Raw genomic sequence first — 10,137 nt, 5'->3', positions numbered from 1 at the left:
TAAAACTCAAAGATTAGCAAGTTATGAGAAATTAAGAAAAATGAGTTTTTAAGTGAATTTTTGAAATAGAAGGAGTTAATAGATTTTGAAGTTTAATTTGACTTGTCAAGGGTTAAATTAAGAGATATGAAGTGATAGAATGGGTTTTAGAACATGTTGGAAATTTAGTGTGATTCTTGAATTCCATGTAAATGATAGAATTTTGAGTTTAAAGAAGTGATTATGGAGTAGAAATGAGTTTAAGTATGTGTATGAAAATTAGGAATATTAAAGGGAGTGAAGTATGAAGTGTTGAGCTGAAAATGAAGTGATTTTCGAGCTAAAAATATGATTTCTGGCAAGGGGAATCGGTACCCATTCAAGGGGAACCGATACCCCTTCAAACGAACAAAAATTTCCAGAATGTCATGAGGGAATCGATACCCCCTTAGTCGGGAACCGATTCCCCCTAAAGGAAAAATGTGAATATTGGTTTAATAAATTCGTTTAAGTTACTAGTATCCAATTACAAGGTGTAGGTATCTAATGATTGCCTCAAAATGTACATTTATGTAGATTCTGCGCGTAAAGCAATTTCGGAACATTTGGCAAGTAAGATCGATCAAGGGAAAGATAAGAGATTGGAATTGACTAGTGAGGCCAAGGTGAGTGCATATGTAGTGTTTAATAGAAATAAGACTTGCGATGAGTCTATTTCCTAGAGTAATATGCATGAAGTCATGGACATGATTATGTGTTGTTATAATTATATGTGATTATCTGTATTACATTGATTGTATGTATGCATGACTAAAGATAATGATATGCTTTGTATATGTTATGTGATTATGAATAGGTAGAAAGGAAACAAATGATGATATAAGAATCTATTATAAGATATATGATATGAAAATATGATAGTGAGCTATGTGAAAGAACTATGAGATATATGAGTTATATAGAAAATATATACGAACAAGATATGACATCTATGTTTATATGAAACAATGCAAGGTGATATGAGCTATGCGAGATATGAATATAAAATCATATGAGAAGTGAAAAGAATTACATGAAAATAGACTAAGTGATTACATGTATATGTGAAAGAAGCTATGAGCTTATATGAACATGTGATATGATATGGAATACATGGTTACACATACATGTGGTATGTGACAGAAGAGAAATGACAGGTAATGTGAACTGTTAAATGATAATGCCCATGTTATGTGATATGAGAGCTAGGGTATAGTTGGCATGCCAAGGGTCGAGGGTTTACCTATGTTCTTCGGGACATATAGACTGTTTACCTATGTTCTTCAGGACATATGGACTGTTTACCTATGTTCTTCGGGATATATGGACTGATTACCTAGGTTCTTCGGAATCTATGGACTGGTCCTTCGGGACATTGATCGAGCTTTGGTGACAGCATATGTGTGCACAACCTCAATGTACTCACATATCTTAAGTTCTCACTAGTGTACATGGGCTAATAAAGTGATTAAACAAGCATACTGAATGTGATATGTATATGATGGGTTTATAAAATGGTTATCAAAGGTAAGTGGTTTGAAATGTGTTACATGAACCATATGATGTTATGTGTGTTTCTTAATGATAATGATAGAGATTATGATAATGATGGTATATGTTTATGTATGCTTTATGTTATATGAAATATTATATGTTTTATATGCTCACTAAGTCATCGACTTAGCGTGTGATTGTTTCACACGTAGGTTTGGAAAGCGAAAAGAAAAGTAAAGAGGAACAAGACAGGTCAGTTCTCCTTACCGAATGTCAGATCAGAAGAGAGGTGAATAATATGTATTTTTGTATATAAAGTTCTAGTTGACATGTAATCAAAAGAATATATTGTATAAGCTCTGAATAATTTTGTAAATGTTTTGAATAATTTAAATGTTATAAAAGTTTTTAAATTACTCATTATTTGATACGAATAAATTTTTGAAAAGTTAATGTGACACTTCGGACTCGTATCCTGGTCGGATACGGGTTGGGGGTGTTACAATATATGTTTATCACATATGGAAAAAATATAAAGAAATATATGTATTGTTTATGGTTAAAAAATTATTTAAATTATAATCAAATAATATTATGTTTTATAAATATTTATAAGTAAATTTAAATAGAAACTCAAAAATTCAATTCAGTTCGACTTGATTTAAATTTTATAAACTCAAATCGAAAATTTTTTGAGTCAACTATTTTATAATCTGAATTGATTATTTAGGTCCAACATAACCCTAAACCCAACATAATCACTTATTGTTCATTTATAGTTGGTTAAATTTTTTTGAAACAATTATGTTTTGAGGGTTTAGGGTTATTGCTTCAAGTTTAGTTTGTTATGGCAGATTTTGAGAATGGATTTTGAATTTTGGGTTGGGCATAATTAAAGTATTTTGGAATTTAAGGTTTAGAATGTAATTGAAACATTTTGGATTTTAGGATTTAGAATGTAATTGATGACTATGTTGCAAGTTTTAAAAGTTGGTGGGACTTAAATGCAAGCGCTTGAAAAGTTCAATGACCATTTATATAATTTACCCTAACGGCAGTGAAATGATTGTTACGTCGGGGACCATAATGCAAATGAACTAAATGTTTGGTGACAGTATTGTAAGTTTTAAAAGTTGAGGGACATAAATGTAAGTATCTAAAAAGTTCAGTTACCATTTATATACTTTACCCTAGTTTTAATTTAAGAAAGTGTCATTTACTTTAATGATGACATGTGTCGCATCTTGATTGGATGTTAATTTATTAAACAAAATTAAAATTAGGACCAAATTAATTCAAGTACAAGTATTGAGGATCAATTATGTGTTTACATCAATTTTGTTAACTGCCATGTAAATATTAACGTCGAGTGGCTATATTGAACCCGATTAAATAGTTCAATGGTCATATTTAAGGGTGATCAAAACTCGATTTGACTAAAAAATTGAATTAATTTGAGTTATTCGAGTCAACTCGAATTATAAATTCGATTTTCGAGTTCGAGTCAAGTTGAAATTTTGAATTTTTGAGTTACTCAAAAAACAAAAAATTTGACTAAGTATTTTGACAGTTTCACTATTCAGTCCCTGATTTCATTATTTATTCAATTCCTCATTCATTTTAAGTCCATTTTTTTTCAAATTTGAACTACATGCTCCTAAACCATAGTAGAATACATATTTACTTTCGATTCCACGTTTTGATAACAATTTTTTATTTTTCAATTTAGTCCTTCAATTTTTCATAATCTACTTAATTCTTCAATTCATTATTTATTTTAAGTCATTTTTTTTACCAAATTTGAGTCACATGCTCCTAAAACATAGTAGAATACATGTGTACTTTCAATTCCTCTTGATAAAAAATTTATTAGTTTTCAATTTAGTCCTTCAATTTGTCATAATATCCTTATTTCTTCAATTCATCATTTATTTTAAGTCTGTTTTTACCTAATTTGAGCACATGCTCCTAAACTATAGAATACATTTGTACTTTCAATTCATCTTTTTGATAAGATTTTTTTATTTTTCAATTTAGTCTTTCAATTTTTCATAATCTCCTTATTCCTTCAATGTGTCATTTATGTTCGTTCTTTACCAAATTCAAACCACATACTCATATACCAAAATAGAATACCTATGTAACTTTAATTGTTATTTTTTTTACAAAAGATGTACTCTCTTTTTTATTTAGTCCCTTAACTTTGCATCTTACTCAATGGTCTTTTGACAACAATTGTTTGCAAATTCTTTTTTCTCATCTATTCCTTGACTCATTTATACTCTCATCAATATTTTATCCTCAAAATGCTTTCTTTAAAATATAATATTATGAATAAGTTTCATAATTTTAGATTGTATTTGATATATTAAATAACCTTATAATATGAAATAATATATATATATATATATGGTTAGATAAAGTAAAAAATTGTAACAAATCATTGTCATAATACTATAAATAATTATAATAAAATTAGTATAGAAACTCTAATAACTTGACTCGAAAAAATTTCAAGTTAAGTTTATGTTTTAAAATACGACTCGTCAACTTGAATAACTCGAAATGTTTTGACTCGACTCGATCGAATGCTCACCCTTAGTCATATTGATGCAATTTTGAAAATGGTGATAACAAAAGTAAGGGATAAATTACATGTTTAGTCACCCAATTATGATTTTAGTCCTATTTTGGACACCCAACTATTATTCTTTTTAAAAGTATACCTAATGTTATATTTTGGTTCCGTTTTGGTCAGTCACCATTAAAAAATTAACGGTGATGTTAACATGTCACCATAAGGTAATACCAAGCCATCATTAAAAAAATTACCATAATCACAATTTTGTTTATTTTTAATAGCAAATGATTAAAACAGAACCAAAATGTAAACTTAGGTATAATTTTGAAAAAAATAGTTAAATGACCAAAAAATAACCAAAGTGATAATTGGGTGACTAAATACATAGTTTACCCCAAAAGTAACAACTGGCTTGGTTTCGTGTCTTTGTACATTCCATTAACTTGAGCGAACTCATGTTTTTTAAAACCCTATATTTACCCTTGTCTTAAACTTCCGTCCCCCATTTATCTCTCTAAATCCTATCACAAAAAAAAAAAAAAAAAAGGAGAGCCAGATCGTGTATCATATTGGAAATAAAATCAATTGCTCATCTATCTTTTCTCACAGACATCGTTTTCGATTTTTCATTTGCTTCTTTTTTTTTTTTTTTTCTAATTTTTCCTTGTTTTCCATGACTGTGTCTTTGTTGTAAACTAGGCTTTGCTCTAATTGTGGGTTCTGTCTGTTTCAATTAGGCCGTGTCCGAGATAAGTTTTCATTTCTCCTGTAGGGGAAGTGTGTTGTAGTGGCTTCCCAAATATATAATCCTGTGAGTGTTCTCCACTTCTCTCTGCAATCATTTTTGTGCCATTGTTTCATTTCTGAAGCTAGGATTTGGAAAATTTTGGGCTGGAAGTGAATATATTACTGTTTGTTATGCCTTAATTTTATCCGGTATTTGCTCATTTTTGTGGAAAAGTATAAGTTTCTTGTACATTTATCTTGTCCATGAAAATAAGGTTAAAAATCAATTTTGTGTTGTCAATAGGTCTTTTCCTAACTCAATGTCTTTTTTTATTGTTCGGGTCCATTTCTGTGAATTAATCTCTATGCTGTGCTGTATGATTCAAATTGTTTAAACTGTTAAGAGATTGTGCCTTTAGCTCCATTATTTCTTCTAGCTTATAAGTATGGTTTAACTTCATTTTGCAATTTAACATGTTTACTTTGGACTTGTTGGTTCTCTCTTTCTATTGTGCATGTTTTACAAGAGTCTTACCTTTTTGATTTTTGTGACTGAGGAATATGATATTTTTTATTAGGTTTAGGAGGCGAGCTTTGGTTGGAGAAGATGTCTTCGGAGTATCAAATACTTGACAATAGATCGATTGATAAATGGAAGGTTACCGAGTTGAGAGAAGAACTTAAGAGACGGAAATTGACAACTAGGGGCTTGAAAGAGGAGTTGGTAAAACGTTTGGATGAAGCGCTTAGAATGGAAGGGAAAATACCGAAAACGAGGAAGATAACAGTTTAAATTCTGATCCCCAGCCTATAGATGAGGGAGGAATTGAAAAGGTGGTGCCGGTTATTATGGAGACAATTAAAGCTGTTGTGGATAATAGTGGCATTGAGATTGAGAAGGAGAGTGGGGTGAAGGTTCAGGTTGACATTAATGAGAGTGCAGCTTCTTTGGGTCATGAAGGAATTCAGGAAAGGGACGGCATGGTGCAAGAGGACCTCATTGCTCAAACCACCACTTTTCAGACTGATGTAACAGTTACCAAGGATGTGGTATCTGAGGTACCATTGTTTGAACAAGATTTGCAGAGCTCAGGACAAAATGAGAACGTGAATACTGATATCAAAGTGGAGTGTGAGGATCCTAAGCCCCAATTAGAGACTGGGGATGCAAAGGCCTGGTTTAAGGATGATGGTCCAAAGCCTGAGGTGGAGACTGAGGGTCCGAGGGCTGAAGTGAGGAATGAAGAACCCAAGGGCCAGCTGGAGTGTGTGAGTTCAAAGCCTCAGCTGGAGAGTGATGATTTGAAGCCTCAGCTGGACATTGAAGATTCGAAGGTGCAGCCGGAGAATGATGGTTCAAAGGTTCCACATGAGGATGACATGCAAGATTCTTCTTCTCTGAACATTCAGGTATCTGAGGTCAGCCCTAATTTAGGGTTTCAAGTAAAATTTGATTCTATTCCTACTGATTCTGTGTCAAATAACGAAAAGATTGAAATAAAAGATAACATAATTGCTGATAATGTCAAATTAGACCTAGATGTGTAAAGCCGGAGATGGTGGAACCATCATCCAGCGATGTTGTCCCAGTTAGTGGTGAATCACATCCAATGGATGTTGAAGAGCCACCTGAGAACAAGGCACCCATTGATGAGAGAGATGACAAGAATGTTACAAATTTGGACATGAGCAATAAAAATGATAGTGCAGAGATGGCGTACTCAGAAAAGTTAAATTTAGATAGAAGTTCTGGCAATGAATCGATGGAGGAGGACACGCTTGATAGTAAACAAATTGATTCAAAATGTAGTACTGATGAAATGGGAGAAGAGAGAGAGAAAAATGGAGCACCTATTATCAAGGAAAAAAGTCATGTTGGTGTTATAGGAGATGATTTATATGCAGATAAAAAGGACGTCTTTGTTGAGAATAAGAGCCATTCTTTTGTTCCTGCCGAAAAAAGAAAGCTTCATGGTAAGGGAAAGTGGCCTGCAATTGTTATTTAGTTAGTTACTGCCCTTTCTTTGCATGTATGCATGCTTTTACTTTACTGATAGCATTTTGAAACTAAGGTGATCGAATAGTAGTGCTTGTAAACAGACACGCTTAAGACAACTAATTTAAGTTGGGTTTTGAAACATGATCTGCTTCAGTTGTACTTGTGGAATGTGATAACTTTGTTTTAATTTATATTATTTATATAAATAGGTTTTGTCTATAAATTGCTGTAATATTTGTTCGTTTACTTCTCTATATTGGTATGACTTGTTGGGGCCCTGGACAAGAAATTTATGAGCATATTTAATATTGAGCTTGCTCTTCTGTTGAGGGTATAAATTTTAGAATGTGAATCTTATTTGAGAATGAAATCTGTAGTCTGCTTCTTGGGTAAATGGGTAATTATCACCTAAAGACCTGTCTGTACAGATCAGGAAGCTGTTGGCAACAATGAACTGTCTAAAAGGCTCAAATGGAACTCTGACGATATAAAAGTTCCAGAGCATCAAGGCTCTATTCTTATGCCCACCACCACGCCTAAAGGCACAACTCAGCCTGCTGCTTTGAGACGTAACTTTTCTAGATCAGACTCAGCAGCAAGTGGAGATGCACCTAAGGAACGAGTTGGTGAGTTATCCTCTCTCAGTCCAATGCTTCAAAATGAATTCCACTATTGTGGCTTTAACATCTAAAAGGTTTTTTGTTTTATCTTATTTGGCAGTTCCCCCTTCTCAAAAAGCTCCAACCACTTCCCTCAGAATTGATAATTTTATTCGTCCTTTTACCTTGAAAGCTGTACAAGAACTTCTAGGGAAAACTGGGACTGTAATGAGTTTCTGGATGGACCGCATTAAGACCCATTGCTATGTTACAGTAAGACTTATTGCTTTGTTCCCATCTGCTCCTCCCATGGGCCTTTTGTGGTGTACGATTAATTATTCATTTTGGTTTTTAATATGTTGGGGTTATCCTATTGATCTAATAAACTTCGGGAATTACTTTATTGATGCAGTATTCAACTGTAGAAGAAGCAATAGACACACGAAATGCTGTTTACAACCTGCAATGGCCACCTAATGGAGGCCGTCTATTGGTGGCAGACTTTGTTGATCCATTGGAAGTTAAAACCCAGGTTGACGCACCACCTCAAACTCCTATTGGGACTTCTGGTACTACTCCTCAAGCTCAACCTGTTTCTCAGCCCCAGCCTTCACCTCGTCAACAGATTTCTAGACAGCAGCTTCCGCCACCTTCCGTGCTTCCACCACCGCCACCAGTGTCTAACCCTCCGCCAGTTAGAGAATGGCTCCCTCTTCTGCCTCCACCTCCCAAGAGACTAGATCCTCCTATTGTCACTCTGGATGATCTGTTTCGGAAAACCAAAGCAACCCCCCGGATCTACTATTTGCCTTTGTCAGATGAACAAGTTGCTGCAAAGCCAGCAACAGAGGGCGGAAACATCAAGCATTAGAGATCAAGTTATAGTTTATAACCGGCTGTTCTTCCGGTTTTTCTTATCGGTCGGTCTGTATGTTAGATAATGGTAAAAAAGTGTCACATATATGCATCATTGCTGGTCTGCTGGTTTTGCTTATTGGAAGGAATTGCTCCAACTATGCAGAGGGAACATATCCGGTGATGGGTATCGGTTTTCTGACAGCTACTTTGGTCTTGAGTTTTTAGTTCCATATAGCATTAGAATCCTTAAAACTATGAGCTCTCTTTTGTAATGGTTTGGTTCTCCTTCGTGTCCGAATAATAGCCGCTACTTCTATGAAACATGATATTTTAGAATCTGACTGGATATTTTGCATAGATTTGCTAAAGAGGATGATATTAGCAGGTATCATCATCTTCTCCAACTCATGTATGTGTAGTTTTAGTCGGGGTTTTATCATTTAATTTTGTGCGGCTGAGCTTGGTGAAGGGATGACTCGGGATTAATAAGAATCTTCTCCCCACCACGTATATTTCATATTTATATTGGGGTAACAATTGATAGTTGATTTTAGTAGTTGGTTTAACTACTAATTTGAGAAATTGATTTGATTAACTACTTATATACAAGTGTTTGATAAAATTTAGTTGATAATTGATGAGTAAAATAACAAAAAAAGGTATGATACATTTAGTTATTAAGTATATATATATTTTATAATACAGTAGTCTTTATTGAGGGTGAAATTATTTGGATAAAATACTTTTGACAAAGAATTAAAAATTCTTTAAGAAAATTAGTGAATATTTTTAAAAGTTTTGAATATCTTTTTTTTTAAATTTAATATTCACAAATACTAATTTTGTGAGATTGATAGATCTTAACCTTGTATAAAATATCAACACGATAATAATACATTTTTTTTACTTTCATGTTTTTCTATATTTTCTTAACTAAAATATATTTGAGAATCTACAACTAAAAACAATAATAATAAAACAAAATTTCACTAATTCATAATTAAGATCAAGTGGATTAGGATGGAGGTTATTTTATTAGATTAAGTTTTATGAAAATGATGTAATTATGAAAATAATAAAGTCAAATATGTCGTTTAACATCTTATTTTACATTCAATTCTCCCAAACTGTTGGATTTTTCACCATTTTCATTTTTAGTTTACTTTGTACAATCAACTATTTCAAAAACGTGTTTACCAAACACTAAAAATGAAGGGTTTAACTACCAATCAATTATTTGCTCAAATAAACTAAAAACTCTTCAAAAAAATTGTTTACCAAACACCCCATTATATAAGTTGTCCTAAAGTGATAACTTCGTTGGTTTCAATATGCATTTTTTTTACCTGAGATTATTATTTTACTTTAAATGGGTAATTAGATTTTTTAAGGGTAATCTATGTCGAATACCACTCACCTTTATGCTCGGGATCGAAAATGCCACTGACGTTTTAATTTTGTCAATTTTAGCACGGACGTTTATGTTTCACTTCAATTTTGTCACTCCGTCGTTAATCCGTTAATGGCACGATGACATGGTGTTCGAATGCCGTGACGGCGATGACATGGACGGTTTAGTAAAACGACGTAGTTTTGCCAATGACTATTTGTATTCCTAAAACGGTGTAGTTTTATAGTTTTGTGTTTTATTATTCCGAAACCCATTAAACAATTCATTAGTATTCAAAAAAAAAATTAAAACTTTGCGTTGGTTTCCCAAATACAACCCATCAGATGAATGAACCAGAAGTTTTCGCTCATTTGTATTCCAAAAAAGTATAAAAATTCTTTATCACTGAAAGATTTCCTTCATTTCATCTGTCACTGCAAAAGCAAAATGAGAAACAATTCTTGCGATCGAA

The 10,137-nt window shown here is 32.8% G+C and overlaps 1 pseudogene; it reads left to right on the top strand.

Annotated features, from left to right (window-relative positions):
* Positions 1 to 5,397: 5,397 nt before the first annotated feature.
* LOC120216438 lies at positions 5,398 to 8,613 on the top strand (annotated as a pseudogene).
* Positions 8,614 to 10,137: the final 1,524 nt, after the last annotated feature.

This window comes from Hibiscus syriacus, unplaced genomic scaffold, assembly GCF_006381635.1.
Source record: "Hibiscus syriacus cultivar Baekdansim isolate YM2019G1 unplaced genomic scaffold, ASM638163v2 tig00110160_pilon, whole genome shotgun sequence".
NCBI classification, from domain to species: Eukaryota; Viridiplantae; Streptophyta; class Magnoliopsida; order Malvales; family Malvaceae; genus Hibiscus; species Hibiscus syriacus.
The sequence above is the reverse complement of the archived record's forward strand: the minus strand, read 5'-3'. Positions and strand labels throughout refer to the sequence as shown.